The sequence below is a fragment of the Lissotriton helveticus genome, chromosome 10 (assembly GCF_964261635.1).
Source record: "Lissotriton helveticus chromosome 10, aLisHel1.1, whole genome shotgun sequence".
Taxonomy (NCBI): Eukaryota; Metazoa; Chordata; class Amphibia; order Caudata; family Salamandridae; genus Lissotriton; species Lissotriton helveticus.
This window is the reverse complement of record NC_136071.1, coordinates 936099300-936112955: the sequence shown is the minus strand read 5'-3', so window position 1 is coordinate 936112955 and position 13656 is coordinate 936099300. Positions and strand designations below refer to the sequence as shown.

Below are 13656 nucleotides of genomic sequence, written 5' to 3'. Positions count from 1 at the left end.
TGGAAGTGAATGTTAGCATCATTTAAACTGGGAGCATACTGCAAACTTTCCAACAGCAAAGGAAACTGGAAATAAAATTATCATTTCTATCTTTCCACTTCAGTATTTGGTTGAGATTGCTGATACGCAGAAGGGATCTGAGTTTATTGTGCTTCTTTTTGATAAATAACTTGGGAAATGTCACTAAAGCTGTGCTAGAATTCATGTAGCACTCTGGCTGTGAACGAGTTCCATTCCTAGATAAGGTTGAGGCTGCACATAATAGCATGTACAAGAGCTATAAGAACTAACCTTTCTACCCAGTAGTGCTAATAGGAATACTACATCCCTTTTAGAATTGTCACTTTTTGTTGCATTTAGCATGAAGAACAAGTCACTTACCATTCTGTAACACTCTTTCTGGCGAATACTCTATCTAATCGCATATTCCTCCCTTTTGGGATATTCCCAGTCATTAGACTGGATGCAGAAACATTTACACAGCAGTAATTCCGCACACCGGTAGGTGACGTTGTGCGGTTTTACACTGTCTTAGTTCCATCGAGAAGTGACTAACGGAGCCACATACAAGCACCACCCTCGCACTTCCGTTTCTTTCTTGACTTGCAGGTCACTAACTTGGGACCTTTATAGATGGAAACAAGAGATCATTCCACAGAACGAGGAGGTTGGAAGGCAGTAAGGAATCAGTGGTTAGGTAAGAGCATCCACCAAAAACAGATTAACAGGTGGTAAGTTGCTTGTTCTGTTCGGTTCTTCTAACCGTAGAATCCTCAACCTCAAAATGGATACGAAAGCAGTAACTCCCAAGGTGTAGGGTCTGTGGAATGGACTCTGAGCATGAAGTTCAGCAGGACCAAGGAGGTGAAACACCCTTCCTGGCAGACTTGGTAGTCAAGGCAGTATTGCTTTGTGAATGTATGTATTGGTGCCCAAGTTGCAGCCTGAAAATTGTCGAGAACAGACTGCCTGCATATCAACCCAGCAGTAGCAGTCTTGGCACTGGTAGATGAGCCTGCAGTGCTTCTAGAGGCTGCTTTTCTTGGACAATGCATAGCAGATCTTGATTTGGTGTACCATACACTTTGACAAAGTACTTTCTGCACCATCTTGCCTTTCTTTGCGTCAGAAACCTCCACAAAAAGCCATCGTCCACCCAATGATCATTATTGGGATTGATGTAAAAGCTCAATGATCCTGTGGGGTGCAACTGATGGAGACTCTCCTCCTCTTTCAAGTGGTAAGTTAGAATTTGGAGGGTGATGGTTTGCCTGTGTGAGAAGGAGTCATAACTTTTGACAAAAAAGACACCTTGGTCCTCAACACTATTTTGTTTGGGAAAAGGGTGTTGTACAGCAGCTGCACTGAGAGAGACTGAAGCTCACGCATGATGAGCTAAAGTATTCATAAGAAGGTACAGTCTTCAGGGGATCAGAAGTCACAGTGAACAGCTGTGTCTCAGCTCATAGGTGCTGCACATGAAAAAAAATCAGGACCAAACTGAGATTCCACTGTGGCATCACAAGGGGTCTAGAGGGAAATGATGTGGCATCATAAGGGAAATGTTGCAGAAACCACACCAGGCCACAAATCTGTACCAGCTTCCAGCGTAAATTGACTTCATAGAGGGACATCACACAACAAAGATAACATTCACAACCTCAAGAGGTAGATCAAACAAAACCAACAGCCACAGCTCAATTTCAATAAATGAAGGTGCAAATGGTGCAGGACTGGGTGCAGAAACCTACCACACTGCTGAGACAGTAGGTCCTCCTGAAGTGGAAGACTTACCGTAGTGTAGATGCTCATACCCAGAAGTTCCGGGTGGTCTAATCTGGAACCACTAGAATGCCTTGGGCCCAGTTGTTCTCGATCTTCTTCAGAATTCTGGGCAGGAGAGGTAGGGGCCGAAAAGCATATAGGAGTCCCGTGATCCATCATAGCTAGAATGTGTCTCCTAGAAGAGCCTTCTAGGGAATGCATGCAAAAGTATTGACACTGTTCATTATCTGGGATGACAAAAATATACAGCTAGAGTTCTTCCTATTGTTAGAAGATGCACTGTGCCACCTTGTGGTGTAACTGCCATTCATTATCTACCAGGTGCTGTCCACTGAGCTTGTCTGCCCTGATGTTCAAAGATCCTACCAGGTGGTTCACGACCAGAAAAAATGCCATGACACCCCAGTAAACTCCAAAGGCTGGTTCAATTCTAATTGAGCAGCCACCACAGCAGAATTTTTAAAGTGTCCTTGCAACCCCGGATTTAGTCAGAAATCTCATTCAACAGTCTTAGGCAAGCCAGGCACCGACTGGAATCCTGAAGAAGCCATTTTCTGCACACTATATGTAATTTTACTATTCAAGAAATCCAAGATACATATACAATATTAATTTAGGTTAGAAGCCAACCTGACAAGAGTAAAGTAAAGCCTCAAAATGTGCACTCTGGTTGAAAAACTGTAATCATGAGGGCCTTCATCACTTGAAAGTTGAAATATTTACTTTGGTTTGTTCGAGTCCCAAAACACAAAATGGTCCCTCTGTGGTTGCCTTTGATAAAACTACTAGACAGCAGAGAATGAATAAAAGAAAAAAAGGCCAACCCGCTTTGAGTCGAAGTTTGCAATAAATAAAATTATTACTTTATAAGAAGGCAACTTGCAATGTTTAAGACAAGCGGTACCTATTACTGGCTGCCATCCTGATGTGACATTAGATTTCAAAGACTTTTCCAAAGGGTTTCCGAAACCCAGAATGAACTAGGTCAGGGAAAGTAACGGTAAATTAAATAGGTATTCAATGTTGCTCCCTTATTCTGACAATATAAGAAAAGAGTTTACATATTTTGGGTACCTCTGTCAGTGAGTTCCAGCTAAAAGGTAAAAGGAGGAAGAATTTACAGATAAAGGTATGGTTGAAGATGCACTAACAGAGGAAAAGAGGATCAAAAGTGGGGAACTGTATTTACCCTTTCTTCACTTTAACATTCTGCCTCTTTGACCCATTCAATTCAACCTTTTAAGGTCTTCAATTTTGACTTAGACCTCTGGATATGTTGGAGTATGTAAATGAATAGATGCCATGTATGTACAAATGGCACAAATCATTTTTTAAAGCGATGAACTGAAGTCAACGTAAACATATTTCAGTGTTTCAGTTTCCTAAGAATGAAAAATTACTTCAGAGTTAGAAGTGTTTCAATGGATAGTTCTCTCACAAACCACCATATATAGCCAATTTCCCTTCAACATAGCACAACTACTAGCTAAGCCCATACAAGGAAATGCTGAAAAGCGCACTTGGATTAATATGGGAAAGGAAATACAGACTTTGACCTTAGAGACTGACTTTGATAAATTGTCGCAGGACAGCTGCTAGTTCAATTCTTCACAAATTAGATGAAATATGGTATTAAGCAGGTTGATTTGCAAATGTTCTTTTATTAAAATAATTATTTCACATGTCTTTGATAAAGGTAACTTTTGAAAAAGTCGCAGAGGCAAACTCTAAGGGGCCCATTAGGATGTCGGGTGGTAGCCACCGCCATGCTGGCGGGGGCAATCCGCCCAACATCCACACTCGTTTTCCCCCCGCCATATTAGTATGGCAGGGGGGACCTCGGCGGACGGAAAGACCGTCTGCCGCTTTTCCGCCCTGGTCGCCTTGCGGCAGGGGCGGAAAATGTATAATATGGTGGCGGTGTCTATCAGACACCGCCAGCCATATTATGATGGTTGTATTTAGGTGCCTTTCCGTGGCGGCGATGCCGCCACGGAAAGGCATGCGGTCTTCACTGCGGGCCCCCAGAGTGAAGTATAGGTGGGGGGTGCACACGGGCTTCATTTGCATTAACAAAGCGGCAGGCACCGCTCGGTGCCTGCCGCTTTGTAAATGCAAATGCTGAAATGCATTTTTAGCATTGTGGCGGGCGGGGTGCAGAGAGTACCGCCCGCCACAATGCTAAAAATGCAGGATGTGCCCGCCACTGTGGCGGGCACATCCTAATACCCCCTACGGGACCCCCACCCTTATGGCGGGCGGTCCCGAATTCCGACAGGATGGCGGGCGGACAAAGCCCGCCCGTCATCCTAATGACCCCCTAAGACTCTAAAACTGCCTGGATCCACAAAGAGGATTGACTATCGATAACTGTGTTAAGCAACGATCTACAAAGAATACATCAAATACTTCTCATTATTAATTATTGAAGAGCCAATCCATGGAGGCCGAGGAGGCAGCATTATGGCTTCCCCTAATCTAGATGATCTGTCTCATCAGATAAGCATAGGTGTCAACTGTTATCAAATATGCCAAGTTATCTCTGGGTTCTAAAAGTGAATTTGCCATATTCGGTGTAGTTAACAAATCCAGATACATTTTATAGGTTCTTGTAAACTATAATATCATATTTCCTTTGGAATGAACTATTTTAGTAGAATTTGGATATCTAAAAACACCCAGTAATAACTCTTAGGAAATGGCTCTCTTTAAAACACTAGGAAATATTCTATGATTCATTTCAAATGGAAAAGAAGCATTGGCAATGGTACCTTATGGAGCTTTTGGCTCTGCCAATGCCTTTTCTTTATGCTTGACATCTTCAAAGCTGATACTGTACAGTGTGAAGAAAAGATAAAAAATAAGGAATAAGAAATTGATTTGCTGGTGTGTGCCTACAAAATGACTCAGCCTAGAGACTCTGTCATTGCGCCTTTTAAACAAATGTTTTAATGTTAATGGAGTCCGAGTAGCAGGTCGGGGAGGGAGGAGAGGGGTTTAGAGCAACATGGCGGAGAGTTGGGGTGGCACAGAAGCACACTGGCGAGAGAGGGCAACATAAGCTTGAGTGGAGGCTACATGCAGTGGTGTGAGAGAGAGCGAGAGACAGCAACAAGCACAAATGGAGGCTAAAAGCACTGGTGTGAGAGAGTGAAGCAGAGGGCATAGAAGCTCACAGAAGACAGTAGTGGCGGGAGACAGAAGCCCACAAGTAAGAGAGAGCGAAACAAAGGGGGAGACATGAGGGAGACAGCACGCAAACACATGCACTCTCACTGAGTGCTTTAACAAAAAGAAAAAAGTTGCTTCCAAAATGCAAGCAGTGGAACGATGCAAGTACTTAAGCCAAGCTCCAGGGGAGGACACAAGAAGAGGAAGTGATGCTGGCCCGCCCTGAAGAACGAGAAGTAAGCAAATGAAAGTGATTAGAAAGCCAACCAGTGGTAAGCAATGGGTGTGCTTTAAACCTACTGTAAGCTAGCAAAATTTTGCACAAGTGACAGCGCATGTGCTGTCTCTGGCGAGACCTAAACATTTTGAAAATGAAACCTTGCCAGTGTCCATCTTTGTGCAAAGAAATGGAGGACAGAATCCTAACAAAATTTGACTACATCGGGGAAAATTAGATGTGCTCCAACCCTTTTGTAAGAAGCAGACAAAAGATTATCCACAAAGGTCACTATAAAATGTCTTCAAAGCTAAATCATACATAAATAACCTTTCATTTAGCAAGAAATATCATTAGTAAAGTCACATTAATGTACGAGTTACTTACCTTCGGTAACGATGTATCTGGTAGAGACGATTCCAGCCGCATATTCCTTCACTTATAATTATCCCCAGGCGTGAGACTGGACCCGGAAACGTTTTGCCACAGCATCCCTGCACGCCGGGGGCAGAGCGGTATAACGCGACTCCGCCCAGGCGTCGTCCGCTTACGTGACATCAGTGAGGTCACATAAGTCCCACCCTGGTGCGCCTACGTCAGTTTTCTTCGGAGAACTTTTCCGCACCACAACGCGGAGACACCAGACAAAAAACTGTGGGAGCATGGGAACAGTGTGCGAAAGAGCAGAAAAAAAGAGAATGGAGACAAACGATACCATAAGGAACAGTGCAACACTGCAGTGCAGTGTCCACAGGCAGGGGCGTAAGAAAGAACAGGGCAGAGACCTGAGCAGCCACCTTGCCAGTATGTAGACAACCGTCTGCCTCCCCCCCGTTTCCCGGAGACAAGGAACATGAATAAAAAATCATGACCCATGTAGCAGGCCTACCACCCTCATTGAGAAACAAGAAAGGGGAGCCAGTCCCCAGACAGACAGGAACAACAAACCTACAAGCCATCCCAGTATAGAGGGCAACCACCCCCCAAGGAACAAGGGCAAGGCATGGCCAGAGGACCCCTATTAGAGGTTAGTAGAGGGGCCAGGACCCCTAGCAGCAAGAGGAAGGGAAGGGAGGAGAGGGAAGGAGAGATTGTGGGCAAAACCCCCAAACCTGGAGTAGCCAGAGCAGTGGGGCACAAGAGCACTGTAACCTCATCCTCCAAGAACCAAGAAGAGGAATGAACCGCAACCTGATGGAGCCACCCGTCAAGAGCAAAAGAAGGCACTCACAGGAGACACAGCCCCCCACTGGGAGGTGAGCACCGAAGACCAACCCAGGGTCCTCGCAGAACGGGGAGGAAGGGTGGGCTGTGAAGGAATCTGCGGCTAGAATCATCTCTACCAGATATATCGTTAACGAAGGTAAGTAACTCGTACATCTGATAGAGACTACTAGCCCCAGATTCCTTCACGTAGAATAGATACCCTAGCAATACCCATGGGGAAGGAGGGTTTGCGAAAGGACCCCACCAGCCTGGACAGAACAAAGGGTCCCACAGGGGACAAGATCTGCAGACCAGGAACGGAGGGGAAGGAACATGGCGGCGGCGGGTTAGTGGCCGCGATAACCCGCTCTGGGCTCTAGCGGAGCGTTCTTGCTTTACATGTTTCTGGCGAGGGCTGCATTTATGCGTTAAACGGATTGGATCGTGCGGGGATTCCTTACAGCCTCTGTTTTGGTAAAAATATTTTGTTTTACTGATTGAATTCACCGATAACATCCGAGCCTGATAGCTCGCTCACCTTCCATTCCCCATGCTTGTGTTCGGGGGGGCCTGTTTTGCTCTCGCTCTCATTCGGCGTTCACACACCCGTTGCCGATCCAGCCAGCTCTGCAGACGCAGACCCTCCCCACGTCGGCACCTTGGAAGTGGGACCGTGCTGCCCTGGAGCACCGCCGAGGGAGACAAGCTCGCTCTCTTCACAGAGACATTCTACCTGTGGTTGCGGGCAGGGAAGGACAGCAAACGGCGGCGGGCAGAGGCAGAGACACCTCCGAGAATTCTCTGACACCGGTTTCAGCGCTGCTCGAGGTGACAGGAGGCCTTGTGCTGCCGGATCATTCTGCAAATGAGGCGGAGGAGGAGGAGGAGGTGGCTGCTCAGCTTCGAGAGCCATATGTAACTAGGCTCGTGGGTCAGACTGAGAGCCCCGCTGTTGTGCATGCTGGTCTCAAGGGAGGCATAAGCTCTACATCAGGGGTCACAGAGCAGGCTTTAAGTCCTGCAATAAATACATACTCTCTTAGAAGTAGAGCCAATACTCAACCTGAGTTAGCAATAAAATCGACAAAATCGACCTTAGTGGTATCTCGAAAAGGTCGTAGAGGCAGGAAAACAGCTAAAGCAGGGAGTGTACTATATAACCGAGGGGGGACAGTTTCAGAAAAATCTAATTTGTTTTCCACCTCAGTACTGGAGTCTACACAGATCACTGGGCAGGAGGTTTGGAACAGCACTGCTGCGGTCCCTGAAGTAGTAATCCCATCTAGTGCTGCACCCACCAGGTCCAGTGGCATCAAAAAATACGTCCGCCAAGTTCTCTTCATACCTCTCGGCAGAAGCTAAGCCCAAACGATCCAAGAGGTCCAAGGTAACAAAATCTGTGTTGGACCCGGGTTCAAAGATAACACCTTCTCTGCGCTCTTACTTTAAGGCAATTCCCCAGGTTCTGAGTCTTGCGCAAAGCAGTCATTTATCTACTATAACATCTTCTGAGTCAATTTTTAGTCCATCATTAGCTGGAAATATGGCCTCTGTCTCAGTCTCTTCAATTATGGAAAATATACAACCAGCTGCTATGCTAGAAAACCCTGCAGAATCTAATGCTGATAATGATGGTGTCAATGCCTTAAAACCTGACATGAGTACTGCAGTTCCACTTAGTAACACAGGACTGACAGACCCTGGTCTCCCTGATAGTTGTAACAATCATGTAGCAAATGTAGCAAATGAAAGTCAGGTATTAGAACCAGATAATCAGTCTCAAGTACTTGAAGCTCTTCCATTTCCGGATCAGAATGCTCAGGTTACCATACAGCAATTAACTCAGATTCCTCAATCTCTCAGCCCTGAAGCACAGTTGTCACCGGAAGTCATTGTCTCTACCTCACCTTTGGACCTCTCTTCAGTACTAACTATGTTTTCAAATCTGACAATCGACATTAAACGAGGATTTGAGGAGTCATCTAAAATCCAAAGAGAGATTAGGTCTTACTGTGAATCACTAGACAGCAAAATTGATGGGTTATTTTTAAGGACGGAAGCCTTGGAAGAGACAACAGCCGTAATGTCCATAGAATTAGACAACGCTAAGGAGGAGATATTGAAGCTTAAAAGAGAAGATACTGCACTGGCTGAAAGAATAGAGGTTTTGGAAAACAAGGCGAGGCGATGCAATATTCGCATCCTGAATGTACCAGAAGCAAATGAAGGTTCCAACATTAAGGCTTATATTATCCAACTCCTAATAAAATCCTTAAATTTAAAACACACAGAGGAGGAGCTTAACCTGGACATTCAGCGGATTCATAGGGATCCATTCAGGCGTAATCCACAACGTGCAAAGCCCCGCAAGATTCTAGTGAATTTCCACACGTTTCAACTCAAGGATCAAATTCTAAATCTAGCCTTAAAACAAAAATCCGTGACAGGCGATGGCTTTTCCTTCCAAGTGCGCTCTGACTTGTCGAGGGCGACCCTTGATAGACAGTGGGAGCTGGGTCGGAGGATGGAGGCATTTAGAAACTTGGGAGCATCTGTCCAGTTGCGCTTCCCAGCAGCACTTAAGATCATGCTAAATAACAAAATGTTTAACGTCCGCACAGTCCAAGCAGCAGATGAACTATTGTTAAGCTTAGGAACCTCTAAAAAGTAACTCTAGCTTAATCACAACCTGAGACAGTCTGGGGGGGGGTTCCCTCACATATCAGTTTATAGAGGTTATAGAGCTTACTTATGAATGAAACCACAAAGTCTTAGCTCAGCATGAACCTTTCTAATAGAGGATAAATATAATAGTTTAAGTCAGAAAAGATGACACTAAAAAAAAAAAAGGGAGAAGAAGAAAAAAAAAGGAAGAAAAGGGGAGAAAAAAAGAAAGGTAATCACTTTAATATCACGAAATGTTCTATTAAAAAAGGAAAAGGGAGAGAAAAGAAAAGAAAAAAAAGAAAAAAGAATATATATACTATGTAATAGCAAATTACACAGAGCACGAGTTTATGATTTTTTTCCCCTGTATATAACCCTATATAGATACCACTTTAAGCTACTTAGTTAAATCTCCATATCGTAGTGTCCCTAGCAAAAGGTTCACAAAACTTAGATATATTCAGTCCTTCAAAATCCTAAACCAATAACGTTCCGTCTGAGCCTAGATAGAGTATCAGGGGTATCACAAACCGGATCCTTTCCGGTTGGACAATCAAGGGTTCCTCAGGGGAGGGGGGGCAGTGTTCACGAGGGAAAGGGTTAGGGAAATAAAAAATAAAATGTTTCTCATCTCTAAAATGGCGGTCGATAATTTTATAAATAAACAATGGACGAATCTTGATCACTTAGGCAACATCAAGGGGAATGTATTGGCAGGACTCCTAATCATTACCATTAGATACCCCAATCATGAGTACCATTAAAATTTTCTCCTGGAATGTTAATGGCCTGCGCACCAAACCTAGAGCCAACACAATTGTACAATATGTCCGAGATTTGGATGCGCAGGTCATTATTCTCCAGGAGACACACCTGGTTGAAGCTGAAGTACTGGATCTGGTAAAAAAGAATAGATGGATAGATCTATCAGTGTCTACTTCGCAGACAGTTAATACAAGAGGGGTTGCCATTTTATTTAAAAAAACCATCACAACAAGACTTTTGAAACAAAGGGTTGAGCCTTATGGTAGATGGGCAATCGCGGCTGTTATGATAGGGGGGTCATGCATTACGCTGGTAGGCTATTATGGGCCTAACCGTGATGATCCATCAGTCCTGGCCACGTTGTTCTCCGAGCTGTTACATTTTCCAGAACCCATGATAATAGCGGGAGATTTTAACATTGTGCTTGAACCGCAGTTGGATAAGTCTATTTCTAGTCGACAACAGGTACATTCTAAATCTAGAGATCTTCTAATTAAAAATATGCATCAATACGGATTTATTGATATTTGGAGGACAAGGTCGGGTCAGAAATCCGGCTTTTCCTTTAGAAACTATAAGTACCGTCACAGATCAAGGATTGATTTCATATTGGTAAACAAATGCTTGGAAAAGTCAGTCAGGGATATAACTTATCTACCTTCACACCTGTCCGATCATTCGGCTATACTCCTAGACTTTGAACTACAGTCCCAAATCGCGACAAGGTCATGGTCAATCGACAGATCCTTTCTTACATCCTCTGAGGATCTGGAATATGTTAAGGTGGAGACGCAAGAATTCTTTAAAATCAACATTGGCTCGGCGTGCTCTAGTTTAGTATGGGAGCTTTTAAATGCTCTTTGAGAGGGATTGTCAAGAATAAAACTTCGTTTCGTAAGAGACAATACACCCAAGCGGTTACACTAATAGAGGCCAATATACTAAAAGCCCAATCAGAATTAGAAAATTTAAATAATTGCTTAGATCATGTTATACATGCTAAGCAGGAGGAGCTAACGAAACTTAAAGGGCAAATGGTTTCTGTATTAAATCAGCGTATTCTGCAAAGGTGGGAAGCCAGTAAATTAGCCAATTTTGAATTCGGTGAAGGGGCAGGCAAACTACTAGCCTGGAAGTCTAGAACAGACCAAACGCGCAATAACATAGACTCTATAATTTCTGGCTCTGGTACAGTATCTTCGGACCCAGAAATAAGGTCAGCTTTCAAAGATTTCTTCCAGGCTATATATCGAGAGGACAACAACATCACCTCTATTGAAGTAGGAAACTGGCTCAATAAAATTTCCCTACCAGTACTTTCTAAAGAACAAGTAAATCTGTTAGACCAACCAATTATGGTTGAGGAGGTATCATCTGCTATATTAAACAGTAAATCTGGTAAGGCGGCGGGCCCGGATGGCCTCCCGGCAGAGCTATATAAACATATTGCAGCAGATATCGCTCCCTTTCTCACCAAACTATTCAACCAAATACTGGTAGATGGCGATTTACCTCCCCCATCATGAAGCAAAGCTTCCATCACGCTAATTTTGAAACCAGGCAAAGTAGCCACCGCCTGCGCTTCATATCGTCCAATTTCAGTTCTCAACGCTGATTATAAGATCTTTGCGACTATACTAGCCAAGCGATTGGAACAGGTAGCCCCCTCAGTCTTACATCCCAATCAAAAGGGCTTCGTTAAAGGTCGCCAACTCTACGAGCTAATATATGATCTAATAGGTGCAATTGATATGGCAACTAATTCATCACTACCTTTGGCTATTCTCACTTTGGACGCCGCCAAGGCCTTCGACAGGGTCAATTGGAAATACCTGTCGGGGGCCTTGGAAAAATTTGGTGTAGGCCGGGCTTTCCGCAGAGCGGTGGAACTATTATATTACGAACCTTCAGCCTCGGTCTTGGTTAATGGCGGACTGTCGGAACCTTTTACCATTACAAGAGGCACCCGGCAGGGTTGCCCGCTTTTGCCCCTACTTTTTGATATATATATAGAGCCATTCGCTCAACTGATTCGTGAAGATATTAATATCGCTCCATTTAGATACAGAGATTGGGAAAAAAAAGTATCTATATATGCTGACGATCTTATGATTTTAACTTCTGACATCAGCACAACGCTTCCGTCAGTCATTAATTTGGCACAACAATTTGCTAACATCTCTGGCTATGAAATTAATGCCACAAAGACTGAGATTATGGCATGGAACAGCATAACAGCACCACTTCCAGTACAACCTTGTGACAGCATGAGATATTTAGGTATAAAAATCCTAAAAGATATCAATCAGATCGCCCACACAAATTTTACTCTGGTGGCCAAAGACTGTAGGAAATTAATGAATGCCTGGAGACATCTACCATTGACGCTCCTAGGTCGATCTAGTTTAGTCAAGATGTCCATTTTGCCAAGGTTAACCTTTATTTTCAATAGTTTACCACTTTATTTTGAAAAGAAAATGATAGCAAAGATGCAGAGTGACATCATCTCATTCATATGGAGGAATAAGATAGCAAGAATTTCGTGGAATAAACTACGGCGTCGCAGGGAGAAGGGGGGTTTGGCCGGCCCTGACATTCAAATTTATGCCTGGGCATTTCAGCTAACACATGCCCGAATATTATTTAAAACTCCAGCAGATCAGGGTATAGGCCTCATGTTTTCAACACTATTAAAATGTGAAGGTTTAAATCAGACGGGATTTCTATTCAAGTTTGGAGACCCTACATTTTTCAAGAAAATCAAGTTGAAGATACTGCAAGGCCTAGCAAGAGCCTGGTATAATCTTAGAACCATTACCAAAACAGACATCAACATACATAAATGCCATGGAGAACCGGCACCCGAAGGCTACCAAAACTCGCTAACAGAGCGCAAGCTATATAACAGCTACCACTACCCCACATAGGGTACATTTAGTCCCAAGACATGGGAATCCTCTTTGGAAGAACTACCACAGCAGAGGAAAAAACAAAAAGAGCCCCAGGGAAAGAAACCCCTCGGAAGGCTTGTCAAGCAGCCCAAGAGAAAAACTGAAGGCCTAATCTCAGGGCCAAGTCTGTGCAAATAACTCAAGCAGATAACACACAGACAACAAAGGGCCATCTAACAAAGTTACAGCCCCAGTAGGGAGGACTCGAGTGACCATAAAACACACCTCACAGCAAGGGCAACCAGCCCAAGGAAAGGTCCAGAACCAGCGCAACTCAGCAGTCACTGAGGAGGGGAAGGAGGAGGATAAGGCGGAGGAGGATGAAGAGGACGGAGCCCTGCCAGGAACCGTTGGATGGCGGAGTCAGCCGGGGCATCAGGCTGCCATCGAATGGAAGATCAAGCAGCCGCTCCCGAATATTTTCAGGGAACACGCCGTCCTGAAACCAAGCATGGCAACACGGGGTGACTGAGGAAGCCATGGCCCGGCCCAGCACCTCCGAGATATCCAGAGCAGAGCGGAGAATAAATGCTGCTAGCTCTCGGCCATCCAGCGCATGATGCCATAAATCCACATGAATCGTCTCTTGAGAACCAGCAGATCCCAAAGACTTAGCTGAGTCCCACAAACAAGAGGAAGCCCTAGCCAACACACATATGGGTTTAAGGGCCCATAGGGCAGAGCTGGTGGAGGCGAACATGTTACGTGCCCACGAGTCCAACTAGCGGACCTCCCGGGACGGCGGAGTCAACAGTGGTGGCAGGGGGGGAAAAGCAGTCCGCAAAAGTGGACTGGAGGCAGAAGGGTGGAGGGAGAGACATGCAGGTTCACGCGGCACCGGGAGAGGAAGGAGGAGGAGACCCCAGCGAGGCATGCAAAGCCGCCACATAAGTC

The 13656-nt window shown here is 44.7% G+C and overlaps 1 protein-coding gene across 1 annotated transcript in view; it reads right to left on the bottom strand.

The window, feature by feature from the left end:
- ABCB1 (ATP binding cassette subfamily B member 1) overlaps window positions 1-13656 on the bottom strand; it is a 562371-nt gene that overhangs the window by 180463 nt on the left and 368252 nt on the right. The gene's annotated exons all lie outside the window — the stretch shown is intronic.